The sequence below is a fragment of the Dermochelys coriacea genome, chromosome 2 (assembly GCF_009764565.3).
Source record: "Dermochelys coriacea isolate rDerCor1 chromosome 2, rDerCor1.pri.v4, whole genome shotgun sequence".
NCBI classification, from domain to species: domain Eukaryota; kingdom Metazoa; phylum Chordata; order Testudines; family Dermochelyidae; genus Dermochelys; species Dermochelys coriacea.
Window position 1 is genome coordinate 10301632 of NC_050069.1, and position 20575 is coordinate 10322206.

Below are 20575 nucleotides of genomic sequence, written 5' to 3' on the forward strand. Positions count from 1 at the left end.
TCCAGCAGTTTACAAGAAAAGTAGGAGGGGAAATAAACAAGGGGAAATAGTTTTACTTTGTGTAATGACACATCCACTCCCAGTCTTTATTCAAGCCTAAGTTAATTGTATCCAGTTTGCAAATAAATTCCAATTCAGCAGTCTCTCGTTGGAGTCTGTTTTTGAAGCTTTTTTGTTGAAGTATAGCCACTCTTAGGTCTGTGATCGAGTGACCAGAGAGATTGAAGTGTTCTCCAACTGGTTTTTGAATGTTATAATTCTTGATGTCGTTTTCTTAAAATGCAGTTTAATGAAATGTATTGCCATGTTTTATCAGTAATGATCTTGAGTTCCCAAAGTGCAGTTCAAACATGTGTCTTCTCAGAATGAACCTGGTATTTTGATGATAGAAAAGCAGTCTTTGGCTTTCCATGCTTATTCTCAGCCTGAAGGTGACCGTATTTGGACAACTGTGGTTTGATTTTGCTGCGTAGGATTCTTTCTGGGACAATAAAACCTGGGTCCCCTTTGGTTTTAGTTTCCAGCAAAAGGTGTCCTTCCATAGATATTTGTGTTCAAACTCTTTTTGTATTTATTCCATACATAGACAAAAGTCTTAGATGCCAAGCTGCCTTTTCCCATTAGACAATCAAGTGTATATCTAATTCCAAAATACTAAATAAACTCTAGTCAGCCATCTAGTTGACCAGCCTTTGGGAGATACCCAGGGAAGACTTTCTTCCCAGCAACTTTCCCTTCCCTTTTCTTTCTTTCGGGGGGAGAGCACTTTTATTAGAATAACAAACCCACCTGCTCTCACAGAGTCCTGATAAGAACACAGCTATCTTCTTTTATCCCACAATTAGAGTCAAGGGAAGGAAGCAGCTGTTTCTTTTTAATCCCTTCTGGTGGCCTTATATTTCTGACACCTGCGAGGTTTTGGTTATTTTGGTTTGTGAAATTGGCAAGCTGCTGTTGGCTTCTGAGGATGTGTACTACACAGCTCAAAGGGCCTGAGTACCTCTCTATGGCGTTATTTCTTAGCTATACAAGTGAGGGATTTGTGACGCTTCACATTTAGCATTTATGTAGCCTTTTCTGATGAATGCTGTGACAAAGCACTGTCCTTGCCTCCGTGGGTCCCGTGTTTCCTGGCAGATTTTGCTAGCCACAGAGGCTCACTGTAACCCTCCACATAAACCTTCTCTCTCTAGAGACAAGGGTCACAGTCTACTGAGCCACTTTCATCATAAGCCAGCGAGGGAGGTGAGGAGAAGTTATCCTTCCTTGCACAGTCTCTGTTGTCTGGCAGTCTCAGTGATTAAACGGGGCAAAGGTGTGGGGGGGGAGCCCGGGCCCACCCTCTACTCAGGGCTCTAGCCCAGGGACCCTAATAGTATCAGCTATGGTAGCTGACCTTTTAGAAACATGACATGTACAATTCCCTGGGCTACTTCCCCCACAGCAGCCCTCACTTCCTCAAGCTCCACTTCACCCTTACCTCAGGGCTTCCTTCCTTGTGCCTGACATGGTGCGTACTACTCAGCCTTTCCAACAGCGCAACTTCTTCCCACAGCTCCTGACATGCACTCCCACCTGACTAACTGGGAGGCTTTTAACTAGTTTCAGCCAGCCCCTGATTGGCTTCAGGTTTCCCAGTCAACTGAGCCTTCTCCCTGCCTTCTGGAAAGTTCTTAATTGGCTGCAGGTGTCTTAATTGACCTGGAGCAGCTTCCATTTCACTGATCCTGGTACCAGGGATTTGTTTAGCCTGGAGTGAATCTCTCTCTCCCTCCCAGTGCTCTCCCATAGCCTTCTAGCTTGGAGGGAGATGGGAAGCTGCTACTCCTGCTGCTGCTAGGACCTAAGCTCTCCCTGCTGCTCCAGCTGCTCCCCTGGCTGGGCCAGACACCCCTAACCCTGTTCTCTGCTACCTGGTTGCTGGACCCCCCACTCTTGGGTGCTGCTACTGCTCCAACTGCAGCCCTGGGGTGGGGAGGGGGCTGCTAGCCCACTCCCCAGAGAGGAGGAGTGAGGGACCCCAGCCACTGCTGTTGTGGACACCACCACCACCTGAGAGGGGTCCTTTCTGCCTGCCTGGACCACCACCTGGAGTTCCTGGAGCTGCTGCTGCAGAGGCCACTGCCTGGAGCTGCTGAAGCCCGAGGAGGAGAAGAAGAGGATCATCTACCAGTGGGGCAGCACCTAGAGACTCTGCAGACCACCGTGGAGGGGGCCTAAGACTGAGTAATTTCCAAACTGTGCTCTTGTGGTGGGGGTCTTGACTGTGTTTCCAGGGACACGGGGTGTGGCGTGGAGCTGCCCCCCAATCCATCTGTGTGTCCCCCCAACCCCCACCACTACTACCACCACCACTGCCCCTTCCACACCCCCACTGGCTGTATACCATCACCTCAGCTCCTTCCTCTGGCCTCAGCTGCTTGCTTGGCTTGCCATGCCCTATTTTCCACCCTTTGGGCCAGAAGCAGCAGCCAGCTTACAAAGACTTGTGCAAGTGCACGTGGGTGCATGTGCCCCCCCCGGACTGCCTACCCCCCAGCTTTGCCCTTTACTACCTGCCCCATTTGCCACTTGCTTTGCCTCCTCTTTTGCCCCAGCCCCCCTTACTTGCTTCAGTGTGTTTGCCTACCCCACCCATTTCCTTCTGCAGCCTTTGTTTGTTTGCCCCGCCCCAGCCTCTGAAGCTAGCCCCTTGGTTTCCCTGTTCTACCCCCAGACTGCTTAACCCCTCGCTCTGTGTGCCCATGCCCCCTCCCATGCGCTTGTGCAATTCCCCATTTTAGTTGCAACCCTCTTCACTGCACCCTCAATGTTGTTGTATCCCCCCCCCCTCCCCTAGTGCACCAAGAGGAGCCGGAATTCCACCTTGTGTCGGTGACTGACCCCTAACCCCTGATTGCCCCCTGTCCAGCCCACCCCTTTTGGCGCCCTCCTCCCCTGCCTGCAGCCTAGCGGGGAGGAGTGGTCGACCTGCTTCCCCTCTCCCCTCCTCCTTTTGGTGTCCCGCCTTTCCTCCTTGCTCGTGATGGCGGGGGATGAGACGGGTGAGACCCCTCCAGCAGCCCGAGCTCCCCCTCCCCCACCTACTCCTCCGTCACCCCCCCCAAGCTTCTACCTCCGCTGCCGAACCATCTGCCACCACCCCCGCTGGGCACCAGCAGCGACGGGCACCGGGGTGACCTCCACTGCTGCCACGTCTCTCATCCCCTCAGATTCGGGGGGAGTCCCCCCAGCCGGCGGGAAGGGCCAGGGGAAGAAGAAGGGGAAGGGCCCCGCTAAAAAGACCAGGCCCTTCATGGCAAGGGCTGCCCCAATGCCCCGGCCCCATCTCCAGTTGGGGCGCCCCTCCCCGCTGTTCCTTCCACCAGTTCTGCAGGTGTCCCTCCCCCGGCCCCCAGAGCATACGCCCAGGTGGCGGCAGCCCCCCCCCCACCTGCCGCTACGTCATTTCTCCAGCCCACCACCTCCGCTACCATCTATAGCGGCCGGGGCCCCTTTCCCACCATGACCAGGAAGCATGGCGTTCGTTGCCTCCTGGTGCCCGCCTCGCCCCACGTGGAGACCTATGTGCGGGCATTGGCGAGGGTGCTGGGGCCCACGGCCATTGTGGCGGCCTCCAAAATGTATGGCAAGGTCGTCTTCTTCTTAACATCGGAGGCTGCCGCCCAGGAGGCGGTGGAGAAGGGCCTGGCGGTAGGGGGTGTTTTTGTCCCCATAGAGCCGCTAGAAGACCTGGGCGTCCGCCTGGTCCTAACCTCTGTCCCTCCCTTTCTCCCTAATGCCGCCCTGTTACCCACCCTTTCTACCTTGGGGAAGCCCATCTCTGTCATCAGCCCTCTCCCATTGGGCTGCAAAGACCCTGCCCTCCGTCACGTCCTCTCGTTCCGCCGGCAAGTGCAGCTTCAACTGCCGCCGGCGGCGCGTGACGGAGAGGCACTGGAGGGGTCCTTCCTAGTCCCCTACCAGGGGGCCCGTTACCGGGTGCATTACTCCACGGGGGAGGCCCAGTGCTACTTCTGCCGGTCGATGGGGCATATCCGGAGGGACTGCCCCCTGGCCCGGGAAGGAGGGGCATCCGGGACCCCCGAGCCCCGGCAGGGCACCGCCCCCGTCATCGCTGACACCCCTTGCTGCCCGGCGCCCGAAACCACCCTTCCTCCTTCCCAGTCCACCATTGCTCCCTCTCGGGCCCAAGGGGCACCTCCCCAACTATGCCCAGACGAGCGGGAGAACCCCACCCCCGCTGTTTGCAATCTGGCGAGGCCTATGGAGGACGGTGCGGCAGGGACACCGCCAAGCATGGGAGAGGGCCCGTCCCAAGGGGAATCTTCCCTCCCTTGTGCTGCTCCACCGTTACCCGCTCGAGTCCCTGAACCATCACCTCTGCCCCCTGACACAACCCCTGCTAGCCAGCCCCTGGATGATGCCATGGAGGGCGGGGCCCTAGTCCAGGGGAAGCGGGGCAAGCGGAAGGCTCGAGCTCCGCTCCTCCCATCTGATGCAGAGGCCCCCTGGAAGACCAGGAAGGGGGGCACTGATGCCGAGCCTTCCGCTGTACCCATGGGTGTGTTCCATCCACCAGAGCCGGCTGGGGAAGACGTGGCAGCACTGGAAGGCAGTATCTCCCCTCCATGGGAGTTCCTCCTCTCCAAGACCCCCGAGGCACCATCTGAAACCCCAGTGTGCCCCGAAGCAACCGTCGCGTCAGGTGCCGGCGGGGAGAATCCCGGGGTAGCAGAAAACAATTTCTCGTCTATATATGAGGAGATCGAGGCCCTGGGTCTGACCCCGGTCACCCAGGGGGAGGACGATCCTATGCCAGCGGGCCTCGATCTGGGCGACTTCACTCCAGCCCCCCTTTCCCCATGTTCCCTCCCCCTAACAGTTGCTTCTGCTCCCACCTCCAAGGAGCCCCTGGACTCCTCCATCAACCTGGCTGCAGAGGGCACCCCGCTGAGAGACGCCGAGCTAGTTGAGGCGATGGCCCGTGCCACACGGCTGGAACCTGAGCCACCAGGGGCATCCTTCGCTGGTGAGGAGCATTCGACCTCCTTCCCGGGAGAGGACCCTACAGAAGAAAGTCCACCTCCTGATGCCGTGGCTGCCAAATCCACCAGAGAGCTTGCGCCCGGCATCAGTGAGAGCCCTCTCCCAACCCAGACTCTCACCTCTACCCCTGCCCCTGCCCTTATCCCGCCCACCTCCCGAGATATTATTGCCATCCTTGGGACTGTCTCCTTCCCCTTTCCAACAGATGATTCCCAGGGAGTGGCTTTTGTGTTTACCTGTCCCGACCCACCAGGGGCTGCTATCCTCCCTCCGCAGCCCCCTATTGCCCCAGCATTCAGGTCAACCCATCAGGAGCCCTGTCGGGGGTCCGCACCCTGTCTGCCCGTCTTGCTGGGCCACGGGGCTGTACCAAGGGCCCCGTCGGGGAGTAACCAGACCATAACCCCAGCTCCCCATGCGCTGCGAGAGGAGTTGCGGGAGTTTCTAGAAGTCGTCCGTGGCTCCCGCAACAAAGTCCAGCTTGCCCTCCAGCGATGGGGGGACTTTAATCAAATCCTCCGGGCCGCAAGGGCCCTCATGGGGGAGGGTAAAAGGACCGGGAGGCAGGGCGCCGCGGCCTACCAGTGGGTCCGCCACTTCCATGACTCCTTACTCACCTACGGGGTGGGTCACGGACTACTGCGCGGCCCGCCGGGAGCCACGAGCATCCCTGCCGGCGAGGATCCCCCCCAGCCCTCCTCATGGCACCCTTTACCATCGCAACATTGAACACCCGTGGCTGTAGGATGGGTCTCCGCAGGTCCCAGGTGCTCTTCTTCCTTCGAGAGGGGAGGTACTCTGTGGTTTTCCTGCAGGAGACCCATACGGATCCGACCGCCGAAGACTGCTGGCGGCTGGATTGGGGGGACAGGGTCTACTTTAGCCACCTCACAGTTCGTACGGCTGGAGTGACGACCCTGTTCTCCCCCGACCTACGGCCCGAGGTGCTGGGGGGCGCCGAGGTTGTGCCGGGTCACCTGCTGCACCTCCGGGTCCGCATGGAGGAGCTGGTAGTCAACCTCGTCAACATCTATGCCCCAGCAACGAGCCCGGAGCCGCTGCAATTCTAACAGCAGGCATCCGCCTTCCTCGGCACCTTGGATCCTCAGGAGTGCCTTGTCCTGGGAGGGGACTTTAACATCACCCTTGAGGAGTGGGACCGCTCGGGGACCGAGCAGAGCCCGGCCGCTGTCGCCGTCCTCCAGGAGATAGTCGAACACCACTCTCTGGTGGACGTCTGGCGCGACCACCACCCGGATGACACTTCCACGTTCACCTTTGTCCGGGTGGAGGCCCATCGGTCGCGCCACTCCCGGTTGGACCGCATTTATTTATCACGCTTTCATCTTTCACGAGCCCACTCCTCCAGCATCCGGCCGGCCCCATTTTCTTACCATCATATAGCCACCATGACAGCCTCCCTCTGCGCGGAGAGGCCGGGGCCGGCCTATTGGCATTTTAACAACAGCTTGCTGGAGGATGCGGGCTTCGTGGCATCCTTCTGGGAGTTCTGGCTGGCCTGGTGAGGGCAGCGGCGTGCCTTTTCCTCGGCGCGGCGGTGGTGGGACTTAGGGAAGGTGCGCACCCGGCTCTTCTGCAGTGACTACACCCGGGGCGCCAGCCGACGGAGGGATGGGGCGATAGAGCAGTTGGAACGGGAGGTCTTAGAGCTGGAGAGGCGTCTGGCCGCCAGCCCCGAGGATCCACCCCTCTGCGGAGCGTGCCGGGAGAAGCGGGAGGAGCTCCGGACCCTCAAGGACCATCGGGCCCGGGGTGCCTTTGTTCGATCCCGCATCCGTCTCCTTCGGGAGATGGATTGCGGCTCCCGCTTCTTCTACGCCCTGGAAAAAAAGAGGGGGGCTAAGAAACATATCATCTGCCTACTGGCAGAAGATGGCACCCCCCTCACGGATCCGGTGGAGATGTGCGAGAGGGCGAGAGCCTTCTACGCAAGCCTTTTCTCCCCAGATCCAACCGATCCTAATGCTTGCAGAGTGCTTTGGGAGGAGCTCCCGATGGTCAGCGTGGGCGACCGAGACCGGCTAGAGCTGCCTCTCACTCTGGCCGAGTTCTCGGAAGCCCTCCGTCGCATGCCCACCAATAAATCTCCGGGCATGGACGGGCTGACCGTGGAGTTCTACCGCGTGTTCTGGGACGTCCTGGGCCCAGACCTAGTCACCGTCTGGGCCGAGTCTTTGCAGAGCGGGGTCCTCCCTCTTTCGTGCAGGCGAGCCGTGCTGGCCTTATTGCCGAAGAAGGGGGACCTTCCACGATTACGAAATTGGCGTCCCATCTCGCTCCTCAGCACGGACTACAAAATCGTGGCAAAAGCCATCTCCCTGTGGCTAGGGTCCGTGCTGGCGGACGTGGTCCACCCAGACCAGACCTACACCGTCCCAGGCCGCAGCATCTTCGACAACCTATATCTGGTCCGTGATCTATTGGAACTTGGGTGTAGGGATGGTCTGTCGTTTGCCCTCCTGTCCTTAGATCAGGAGAAGGCGTTCGACAGGGTGGATCACGGGTATCTCCTGAGCACTCTGCAGGCGTTTGGATTCGGACCCAGGTTTGTGAATTTTCTCCGGGTGCTGTACGCTTCCGCAGAGTGTCTGGTAAGGCTCAACTGGACCCTGACCGAACCGGTCAGCTTCAGGCGAGGAGTACGGCAGGGGTGCCCCCTCTCAGGCCAGCTGTACGCTCTGGCGATCGAGCCCTTCCTCTGTCTCCTCTGAAGAAGGTTGACAGGGTCGGTGCTGCGGGAGCCGGAGCTGCGGCTGGTCCTGTCGGCGTACGCTGATGACGTGCTCCTCGTGGTCCAGGACCCGGGCGACTTGGTGCGGGTGGAGGCTTGCCAGGCCATCTATTCGGCAGCCTTCTCTGCGCGGGTCAACTGGGTCAAGAGCTCTGGCTTGGTGGTAGGGGACTGGTGGCAGGCGAGCTCCCTCCCACCTGCACTTCAGGCCATCCGGTGGAGCACGGGTCCGCTGCTCTATCTGGGCGTTTACCTTTCTGCCACGCATCCCTCTCCGCTGGAGAACTGGCAGAATTTAGAGGGTGGGGTGATAGAGCGGCTCCGGAAATGGACAGGACTACTCCGGTGCCTCTCCCTTTGAGGGAGAGCGCTAGTGCTTAATCAACTAGTCCTATCCATGCTCTGGTACCGGCTCAACACCCTGGTCCCGGCCCCGGCTTTCCTGACCAACCTCCGGACATCGATTCTGGAGTTCTTTTGGTCAGGACTGCACTGGGTCCCTGCAGGGGTTCTCCATCTACCTCTGGAGGAGGGAGGGCAGGGCCTAAAATGTCTGCTTACTCAGGTCCATGTCTTCCGCCTCCAGACCCTGCAAAGGCTCCTTTATGGTGCAGGTAGTCCGGCGTGGAGCATACTGGCGCACGCCTTCCTGTGCCGCTTCCGAGGGCTCCGATACGACCGGCAGCTCCTTTATCTCCATCCGAGAGGTCTTCCGCGATACCTCTCCGGGCTGCCGGACTTCTACCAGGACCTCCTCCGGACCTGGAAACTCTTTACAACGACCAGGTCCATGGCGGCCACCGAGGGGGCAGATCTCCTCGCAGAGCCCCTGCTACACAACCCCCAGCTCCGTGTGCAGGTGGCGGAGTCCCGCTCGGTGCGCCAGAGTTTGGTCCTGGCAGAGGTCACAAGAGTCGGAGACCTCCTGGACTATGACCGGGGAGGCTGGCTGGATCCCCTAACCTTCGCTCAGCGCATGGGGCTTTCCAGACCTTGTACTCCCCGGCGCATACTTCAGGAGGTGAAGGCTGCTTTGCTGCCCGCTGCTCGGGTTTATCTCGACCGGGTCCTGCACGAGGGCACGCCCCGCCCACCCTCTACCCCAGGCCCGCCGGACCTCTTAATTGGATCCCTGCCCCGTGGACCCAACCGATCCCTTCACCCCTTCACTAGAAGCCGGCTGCACGAGATGCAGCCGGTCTGCTTTCAAACCGCGCGAAGAAAACATCTCTACACGCTCGTGCTCCACACCCTTCACGCCCGCACCCTCGTGTCCTGCCCCGATACAAAATGGCGGGACCTCCTGCCACCTTTGGAGGGTGAGGAGCCCCGGTGGGCCAGCCTATATTCCATCTTAGTCCCAAGGCCCGCCGGGGATGTCAGTTGGTGGCTCCTTCACGGAGCCGTGAGCACGGGCGTGTACTTGGCGCGGTTCACTTCAATCCCAGACACCTGCCCCTTTTGCGGCGTGAGGGATACCCTGGCACATGTATACCTGGAGTGTGCCAGCCTGCAGCCCCTATTCCGGCTCCTCACCAATATTTTATTATGTTTTTGGTTGCACTTCTCCCCTCACCTTCTCATTTATGCACTCCCTATCCGTGGCCCCACAAAGTCACGGGATCTCCTGGTCAACCTCCTCTTGGCCCTAGCTAAAGTGGCCATCTATAAAACCAGAGTGAGGAGGTTGGCCGATGGAGTCTCCTGTGACTGTGGGGCCTATTTCCGATCCTCGGTCCGTTCACGTATCCGGGCAGGGTTCCTCTGGGCGGCGTCCTCTGACTCCCTTGACGCCTTTGAGGAGCAGTGGGCGCTGTCCGGGGTTCTCTGCTCGGTGTCCCCGTCCGGTTCCCTTCTTTTGACCCTTTGACTGCGCTCCTGTCCCTGTTATTTCATTAGTTGTCCCCCGGAATTTTTTAGGCATCTCGGTCCTGTGGATCCCCCTTTTAGGCTGAGGGGGATCCTTTAGCGGTGGACGGGCTTCGCCTTGCTTGAAATATAAATCACATGCCAGCAAGTTTGTATCTTAAGCTCCCTACTCATTAATCCCACTGTGGACATTCCAGTACAGTTCTGCTTAGAAAATTGACTCTACAAAGATGGCCTCATGGGACTCCATGTTTATTTTATCTACCTTACCTGCATATCATATTTGCTCAGTTTAGAAGTTAAAAAAAGAAAAAAAAAATCAATTACCAGCTCTGCAAATGCCAACTTGACTCTGCAAGTCAAGATGTAGTGTTTCTCTCATGCATTATAAAGTAGTATAGATTCAGAAGACCAGATTCTGCCCATAATTACACTTACATATTTTCGGATGAGTCAGATCTGATCTATACAGACGGAACTGCACTGAGTTCCTTCTTAAAAACTTACGAAGGAGGCTTTGCCACTATTGACTTTGAAACAAACTGCTTTTCTGCTGACCATAAAGCTGGACACTAAGGGGACTTCAGTGAGAGAATCTCCTCATCAGGTTCTCTTTTCCCTTTGCTAACAATAGAGGAATGGGGAAATTCAGGAATCTTGAATGCCATTCTAGGCTCTTGTTGTCCCAGGCTCTTCTGCACATTCACCTCAAGCATGACCCCTTCTGCTGTGGCCCCTCCAAACATCCCAGTCAAGCCTTTACCCACTCTTGGTCCCTTGTCCCAGTTTCCACCTTTCAGGCGTCTCATCCCAAACCCAGTCTCACACCTTTAGACTCTCTCCATCCCAGTCTCCTATTCACTCCTAGTCCCAGCCTCCTTGCATTACTTTATCCTGCTATGGATAGAGGCCACGTGATTGAATTCAAAGTTATAACTGATATATCTGTCCCTCCTGTCCCACAGTCAGAATAAAAAGGGTCACTCAGTAAAATCTGTGGAGAACAAATAATAAGAGGAAATATTATTCCCAGAGAGTTTAGAGTTCATACGGTGAGTTCACTGTCCCAAATATGGAGTCAGAAACGAACTGGTTTAAAAAAAAACATAATTTTACAATCAAACATTTTCTAATGTAATCTAAAGTCATGGTGGTTCTTCGAGTGCTTGCTCATGTCCATTCAACTTAGGTGTGTGTGTTGGCCACATGCACCAGTGCTGAAAGTTTTTTCCCTCAGCAGTATCCATAGGGGACCGGCTGGAGTGGCAAGCACATGCCGTGGTATATAGGGCGCTGCTGTTTCCCCCTACCCTCAGTTCCTTCTTGCTGCCAGTGACGGTGCTGGAACTGTTGATGCTTTAGCTAGTGCTGCTGCTGCTCATTCGTACGAGCTAATTAATTCTTGTATTATAGTGAATATAGTTTTCTGTTAGTGTTTGTAAATCCTTTAGCTATAGTTAGAGACGCTGTCAATCTGTTTCTTCACTTCAGCAGGTGGGTATTGTAGTTGTAAGAATGCTTGATAGAGATCTTGTAGGTGTTTGTCTCTGTCTGAGAGTTGGAGCAAATGCGGTTGTATCATAGAGCCTGGCTATAGACAATGGATTGTGTGGTGTGATCTGGGTGAAAGCTGGAAGCATGTAGGTAGGAATAGCGGTCAGTTGGTTTGCCAGAGCCAGAAGAGTACCCAGAAGTCATCTACTACAGGACGGCCCAACAAAGATAATAAGAGAACGCCACTAGCCATCACCTTCAGCCCCCAACTAAAACCTGTCCAACGCATCATCAAGGATCTACAACCTATCCTGAAGGAAGACCCATCACTCTCACAGATCTTGGGAGACAGGCCAGTCCTTGCTTACAGACAGCCCCCCAACCTGAAGCAAATACTCACCAGCAACCACACACCACACAAGAGAACCACTAACCCAGGAACCTATCCTTGCAACAAAGCCCGTTGCCAACTGTGTCCACATATCTATTCAGGGGACACCATCATAGGGCCTAATCACATCAGCCACACTATCAGAGGCTCGTTCACCTGCGCATCTGCCAATGTGATATATGCCATCATGTGCCAGCAATACCCCTCTGCCATGTACATTGGCCAAACTGGACAGTCTCTATGTAAAAGAATAAATGGACACAAATCAGACGTCAAGAATTATAACATTCAAAAACCAGTTGGAGAACACTTCAGTCTCTCTGGTCACTCGATTACAGACCTGAGAGTGGCTATTCTTCAACAAAAAAGCTTCAAAAACAGACTCCAAGGAGAGACTGCTGAATTGGAATTAATTTGCAAACTGGATACAATTAACTTAGGCTTGAATAGAGACTGGGAGTGGGTGGGTCATTATACAAAGTAAAACTATTTCCCCATGTTTATTCCCCCCTCCCCACACACACACACACCTCCCCCGCCACTGTTCCTCAGACGTTCTTGTCAACTGCTGGAAATGGCCCACCTTCATTATCACTACAAAAGGTTTTCTTCTCCCCCTCCTCCCCGCTCTCCTGCTGGTAATAGTTCATCTTAAGTGATCACTCTCCTTACAGTGTGTATGGTAACACCCATTGTTTCATGTTCTCTGTGTATCTGTGTATATAAATCTCTCCACTGTATTTTCCACTGAATGCATCCGATGAAGTGAGCTGTAGCTCACGAAAGCTTATGCTCTAATAAATTTGTTAGTCTCTAAGGTGCCACAAGTACTCCTTTTCTTTTTGTGAATATATTGATGATCTTGAGCATTTCCTTACCAGTTGTTTGGGTTGGGATTTCTTTGCAAAATAAAAGTCCTTCAGCTATTGTACTTTCTTTGACAAATCTCACATAACACGGAAGCTGAGCCATGTTGCCTGTGTCTGGATTCATTAAGCTGCAATGCAAAATACTAACTCTTTAACTTGTTCTGTCAGCTGGTTCTGGATGTTTTCTGCCTGGTCATCAATGCATTAATGGATGGTATTGTTTGGCATAGGAATGCTTTTTGGTGCCCATGTTCTTTTGTACACGTCTATTGCTACTGGAAGTAGTAGGGTCTCACCAATGGTATGTGCTTGTTTGTGTTTTGCAATTCACATAGCTACAGCATAAGATGCTTCTAAGACTTTTTGAGGGACAGTTGCTTCTTTAGAAATTGTTTTTTGCCGCTTTAATTCTTCTTGTTTCCAAAGGAAAAAGTTATAGCCCCCCTTTACTTATTCCAGGTGTTTCTTTTCTAACTGTCTCTTGAATTTTCCTGGTCTCATACTTTTATATACTAACACTTGAAAACAAGTGACACCTTGTGGTTGGGGACTTTCCATGGTAATATGAAGATAAAAAAAAAATACAAACAAAATGTTACTATTCTTGTACTCTCTACTTTTCTTCCTTTTCTGTTTAACTTCATTAAAATTGTTGTCTTCAGCCAAATATTGGCTACATGTAGGCTTTGCCCTTGGTAAAAACCATTCCATTATAAAGATAAGATGCACCTGTCGCTCCCTCAGCCCCATTTCCTTATCTACCAGCAGGGAGATCCTCTTTTTGTCCTCTGCTCCAGCAGGGAGCTTTCAACTGAAAGACTTCCTGCTGAATGCCTGCCCCAGCAGGAAGTCTCTCTGCTGAAAGCCCCCTGCTGGAGTGGAGATCACAGAGAGGTGCCCAGCTACAGCAGCTTTGGCATAAAACACAGACGCGTAGATAAGACACAGATGATTTTTAAGCCTAGTTTAATAGTCTATCCATCTGTTTCTATATCTGTATAATGGGGATTGTACTACTTACTTGTCTTTCCTTCTGTAGGTTATTTTGCACTGTATTTTAGTTACGTAGGGTTACATTTGTACCTGAACTCCAGAGGGGATTTGTCCCTGTCTTTCTGTCGGGGAAGGTAGCAATAGTTAATTGCTGAAACACCATGCATGATTCAGCTTATCTCTCAGGCCTTCTCAGAGAGCAGCTGGTACACCCCTTTTGGCTCCAGGTCCTGGCAGAGTATGAGTTGTGAGTGTCTTTGAATCATCGTGGATCAATCCAGGCAGATAGTTTGCTGCCAGTGGCTCAGTGCCCTGGGATATGTAGAGAAAACTGAAGTATCTCTAGACTGAATCAAGCCTATAAAGTTCTACGTTAGTGCTAAGAATTTTAATCAGTTTTTGCAGTTATACTAGCTGTGATAAGAATTATTAAATCTCAGTCTTTCATGGTAAGATATTGCTTATAGTGGTCAGGAAGACACCCCTACCCTCCCTTATTCGCCATTGCATGTTTGGCTTAGGTGCATTATGCTCATGAAGGTATAGAGAGTTGCCTTTGAACTATCAGATTATTGGCCATAGCCAGTGGCTGAACTTGACAAACCAGTGGTCTGATTCAGAATAGCAAACTCTGTTTCATTTACTGTTCAATGTAACGTTATCCATGGCTGCTTTCAAATAATACCAAGCATGAAACCAGGTTCACAGTGCACGCTGAAACAGCTGCATTTGATTGTCAGAAAGTTTTTCTTTACCTCCTAGAAGCAGGCTCAGCATCTGCTGTTAAATGCTGTGCAGTTTGACTGTTTACCCCATGAGTGACTTGATTTGTTATTCAAATACACATATGCTAGCACAAAGTGCTCTGATGAGTAACAGTGTAAACACTGCTGTTTCGCATGCTTCTCTCTAAAAAAATTTCTTCGTAATCTTGCATTCAACTTCTTGGCTTTCTGGCTGTGTAAAATGTTGACATGAGTTGTGGAGTTTAATGAATGACTACATTTCAGTCTTGATCTAAAGTTAGGTTTCCTGATTTTTCTATCCTTACAATTCTAAAGTATATTTTACTAAAATTACCCATCTAGGTTAGTCTCCTACTTGAAGTTAGTAATTTAACAGAAAAATATTTTTCTCCATATAAACTGTATTGAAGAATATCCAAATCCACTCTTTGCTGATCTGTATTGGCTATAGAATAGAACCAGGTTACAGTTCAATAGGCGTAAAGAAGGTTGAGCAACAATTGCTTATAGCTGGGCTGATGGTTATCTTTCAGTAAAACGCAGAGCGGAGATAGAAATATTTGATTGTGCCACTTGTTCTCTCACACTGTTTATTTCTAGATGTCCTTTATAGCACACTGAAGCAGCAATTAAAACCATTTTGAACCGACTGTCCCTTAGGAAATTGCAAAATAAAAACGTAAGAGCAACCTATCTGGCTCTCTGTCTAGCTTTCCTGACTGCCTGCTGGGTTTCCTGTGGCTCTGCCCCACCTTTACTTACTTCCTGCTGGCCTGTGGCTTTCCTATGCTGGTAAAAGGGTCTAAAATCTCTTTCAACTGGGGTTTGGATGTGATGTCAAGAAAGAGGCACGAGTGAAAGTTAACCCATAGGTATGGGGCTGACTGACGAGAGGGATGATAGTGCTCTTTCCCCAAGCATCCCACTTCTCCCATTGCCTTTGATATCAAGAGTTCTGTTTTCGTCATGTTAAATTTAGGGTGTTGGCTAGACGTCCATTAGATGTTGGAAACCGTGAGATGGATGCTTGGTCTGGGGGAGACATAGTTTGGGAGTTTTCATTATAAAGATGATAGTCAAAGCTATGCATGTAGAGGAATATCGGATTATGGATCTTTGAGGATAATTTGTCATTTTTAAGATAATTTGTAATTCACCTCATTACTCACCAGTTATGCCTTAACACAGTGTTTGCCATGTATTTCCCTCTTAAAATATTCCTAGGCCAGTCCTAGTCACTGGGGGTTAAATTAGCATTTCAGATAATTTTTTTCCCAAATATGCCCTTGCTCTCAAATGTAGACTTTTGAGGGATCAAGCAATATACTATCCAGCATGGTGACATGTGATTTGGTTTTGAGATTGAGCAGTGGTGTTTATTTGTTTTTAAAAAATCATCAAGATATGTATTTTTCAAATTAATTTTTGGAAACAACATTATGGAATTGTATGAAGAAGTGAAGTTTCTAACAGTTGCAGAGCCTCATTTGAACTTTTAGCTGTTCATTTACAACAATCTCTATATCACGAACCAATATAATTTTAAAGCTCTTAAAATATTTATAATTCTATTTCTGAAATGAAAATCAGCATCTCTTTCACTGTGATGTAGAAATGTATCATCTAAAGTAAACAGTTTGTAAACATTTACAATATTTATTTCTGCATGTTACAGTAATTTCAGATTAGATTTAACATTACTTAACTTCTTTGTTAAAGCTTTTTATAAAGCTTAGTTGTAAAAGCTGTAGGCTATTGAAAAATAGCAGTGCTGGCAGGGAATAGGACTGCTTAACCTAATTAAGTAATAACATCTCTTAACTTTGGTGATGATAAAAATAGAAGGCCTGGACCAATTGACTTACTTTGATGACAATAAAAGCTATGAGGAAAATCAAGGCCAATCAAAGACATCTGCAGAAGAGCTCTCTATTATGACCAGCACTGATATCCCATAAAAGAGATATGCATAAAGGGCTGATGGCTGACACACAAAGTATGCCCTAAAGGGAAGTGTTCGTAAGTATGAGGCTTGCAGCTGCTTAAAAACGAAAAAGATAAATCAAACTAAACATCATCTTTCTGCTGCTAACAGCTTATAAGGATAATTATAAGTGAAATACCTTTTTGAAGAGGTTAAAGTGTATAAATTAATCATTATATTTGGAAAATAAACATTACGGTAGGAATTTTGCAATTCAACAATCTCAAAACCCCATCTGCCTTTCCTCACCAAAATTTGATTTATATAGTAATATAAGCTATTTTATACCTCTCATGTTCTGTATAAAACATCTCTGCTTTCCAATAACACAGTGTTTGTGCAATATACTAGCAGTCTGACTAATGTGTATCTATCTGCTCTTTACTAGGTTCCTAGCCAAATTCAATCCTGGGGCAAATGCGGGCTTTGATTTTAAAGTTGTGCCTATTTACACCAGGTCAGAAGTTGGCCTAGTGGCTTGAGTTGTCAGAATTTACACGAAGTGTATCATATTAGGCTTTTTCACTGATTGAGAAAGATATACATGACAGTAGCACAATGTTAATTCCAATTAATATGGGACTTTGTCAAGTCTAGCTTGAATCAGCTGTTAAAGATTACCTGTTTTTTCCCAAATTTCATGTTTTTAAAGGTCCTAGATACAACATATTTGGAAACACAATTGTGTCTGTATGGACATTCATGTTGTATAGACAGTATCCTTCATTTGTATGAAAGATCTTCAGCAAGATGAGTATTGTGTTATTCAGGATACTAGATTAACTATATGAAAGGTGTATCAGGCAAGAAATTGAGCGATAGTGAATCACACTGGTCTTGATGCTTATTTGAACTAGAAAAGATAATTTAAATATGGGGGAGGGGAACAGTATAAAATTAGTAGTTAGCAGAGCATGTCCCATAGGTTTAGTGCTATATGGTTCCCAAGTGTACAGTCCTACTTTATCAAAGATTTGAGAAGCAGCAGCATATATTACAGCGACATCTGGAGATCTGCCTACCCTGACAGAAGGGATAATTTTTAGCCATTCTGTCTCAAACAATACCTTGTCAAGAGTTGATTTTTTCCTAATCTCTAATGTCCTTATTATTAACATAGGGGTTTGTGAAATAAGTGAGGGATGTCAAAGATCAACTCCAGTTAATACAGAGACTTCGACCTTAGAGGAGGAGCAGCAGCAGCTGAGGGCAGATGGCAGATTAATGTTATCCTAATACAGAATCTGTGCTTTTAACTCTCCTAGAAAAGACTGAGGCTTAAATTTTCCCTAATGTAGACTTGCCGCATGTAATGAATCTTGTATTATCAGATGGGCACAGTGGGAGGAGGCACATACATGTAGTGGAGAGGTAAAGACATCACATTTTAGAAGTTGTTGGTGTAATACTTAAACAACTCATTAAAGTGGCTCCTGAAAAGTAAAGTACTCATGACATTAGCAGCAGTCTATTTTTTAAGAAGAATGGAGAAAATTAAGACTAATACCATAGATTTTTGCCTAAGTTTTCTGCAGCCCAAATGTGTTAGGCTGGAATCTTGAGATACCAGCCATGCAGGATTTCAATGGAAGGCTACTGAGGAAAACTCAAGGGGCTACACTAGTTACTACTGATGAATTGGCATCTGTGGCCATGAAAAGGTAATGACCCTTGGCCTGTGATATTTGTGTGGTATAAATTTAAATAATTCTATTGCGGTGACTGCCTCACTATACATTCATTTAGCGCTTTCAACATTTTGTGAAATGTGGCAACTATCCAACAGTTGCCAGTAATACTACGCAACAGATTAGGACAGAAAGGACAGCACATTTTCCAGCTGAAACTACTATTGTTATTTATTTGTATTACCGTAGTACTGGGAGCCCTAGTCTTGAATCAGGACCCAGTTGTGCTAGGCCCTGTACTCATATAGAACAAAGTACAGCAAAAATTTTAGGGCACAGGGTGTAACTTCCCTATGTTGGGTAAAATGGGGAGGAGAGGAGGAAAAGTACTTACAATAGAACCTCAGAGTTATGAACACCTCGGGAATAGAGGCTGTTCTTAACTCTGAACAAAAATTACGGTGGTTCTTCAAAAGTTTACAACTGAGCATTGACTTAATACAGTTTTGAAACTTTACTGTGCAGAAGAAAATTCTGCTTTTAACCATCTTAATGTAAATGAAACAAGAACAGAAACAGTTTCCTTACCTTGTCAAATCTTATTTTAAACTTTCCTTTATATTTTTAATAGTTTACGTTTAACACAGTAATGTACTGTATTTACTTTTTTTTATTTTTTTGGTCTCTGCTGCTGCTTGATTGCGTATTTCCAGTCCCGAATGAGGTGTGTGGTTGACCTGTCAGTTTGTAACTCTGGTCTTCGTAACTGTGAGGTTCTGCTGTATGTCGCCTTGCAGTTGACTTGTTCTGTTAATGCAGGGGTTCTCAAACTGAGGGTCGGGATCCCTCAGGGGGTCGCGAGGTTATTACATGTCGGGGTCATGAGCTGTCAGCCTCCACCCCAAACCCCGCTTTGCATCCAGCATTTATAATGGTGTTAAACACTCTCACAATGACAAAGTGCTGTGCACGCTCCCACTTACACCCACAAAACGTATGTCGCTCAGAGGTGGGTTTTTTCACACCCTGACTGACATAATTTTTGCCTACATAAATGATAGTGTAGACAGTAGATGAAAATTAGGTCAGCCGTTCAGACTGATATTAAAGTATCTGTAATTATACTCTGGAGTCCCCTGCTATAAAATCAGAAATTTTAAGTATCAGTCAAACATACAAGGAAATTCATTGGGATTCTTAGGAATGTCATGCTGTCTGGAATGGCTCGTGACCATGAGTGCCAAGCTCAGGGCAGAAACCCCAAACTGGCTGTATGTTCTATAATTAGATTTCACCCATCCAGTAAAAACTGTGAACTCCTAAAGCACTATAGCAGTCTTAAATTGGAGTGTCAGACCATCCCCTTGGGCGTTCCAGTCTATCTTGGCATCCAGGCAAGATGGACTGTGTGATAGATGGTCACTTTACACCAAAAATCACAATATTCAGGTTACTTCCAGTCTCAAAGGACCAATCACTTACCCAGGTCACTTGTACTCAGATTTCAAATTAAAGACAACTCTTGTAGCCAGTCCTGTAATAAACTAAGGACTTATTAACTAGGGAAAAGAAATGAGTTATTTACAAGGTTAAAACGCTAAATATACAAACACAAATGAGTTATAGTCTTAGATTTAAAAAGGTAATATAAGCTTTTATAATCAGTTTTCTATGTCCTCTAGAACTGACCCATGCCAAGCAGCATGGGGATCTCTTGCTTATGTTTAGCAATCTTTTTACCTCAGAGTCCAGATGGCGTAAAAGATCTAGTTTCTCCTTGTCAGGGATTTTTGTCCCCTGTCACCCCAGAATCCAGGATCATTGGACAAACACTCCTGCACGTAATCTCTTCGTGTGGGAGGGAAGCAATAAACAGAGTCATTGTTCCACAGGAGCCCATTTGGATTCAGTAGTCCTTCCTGATGGGCAGGAGATAATGTTATGTGATAAACTAATATTTCACACTTGGTAATGCTTCTCTCCTGACTGTAGGAGTTTACAGCCTTAGCAAACATTTTTATGGTTACAGAGCGAACATTTAAGCATTCCCTTATAACACGGGATACAGATATTATAAGTAGGATTAATACATGCAGCATTCTTCAAGTATTCCAAAAAGTCTAAATGCATTCTTTTAGATCTAATATCTATTTTAACAACGCTAACACACAGGCAAGCCAGACTAGTTTCCAATTATACATTTGTCAGTGTTCAGTGAAGCCTAAGGATCTTGACATAAGCTGGTACCTGGTCTGCCAGCATCACAGATGGCATCTACAGAGTTGTGGGAAAGTATAATGTATATAAATAAAGGAAACTACTTTCTAAAAACAAAAGAGCATACAACTCCAAAACTCTCTTACTTGCTTCCGATGTTTCACAGCAAGGTACACTATTAAAAAGTTCATGCTCTGAGTCCCTTTATACAAATATTAAGTTTGCCAGAATTAGTTGCACCATTTACTTCCCATATGTTTATATTCCAGATTAAGATCTAAAACTATAATCAAAGAAACACTGTATTTTGCTAGTTTGTTACTGACATACTCTGAAGCTGAATAGACCATTCGGTACATTTGATCTGGATGCAAGAGAACGCTGGGCAGCCTCAGCAGTAGTTCAGCTATTTTTGTCTGAGCTTTAGTGGTCATAATGTGTATCAACCGTGATTGGGAATGGATCACAGTTGATAAAGAGCTGTGATTTTTAACATTGATTTCACTTTAGCCAGGAATCTGCAGTCTACCTTTGTGAAGTACCTTGACATCTTTGGATGAAAGACATTTTACAAAGACGAAGT

General features: G+C 48.8%; 1 protein-coding gene across 11 annotated transcripts in view; it reads left to right on the top strand.

Moving 5' to 3' along the window:
• PTK2 (protein tyrosine kinase 2) overlaps positions 1 to 20575 on the top strand; it is a 391237-nt gene that overhangs the window by 174673 nt on the left and 195989 nt on the right. The gene's annotated exons all lie outside the window — the stretch shown is intronic.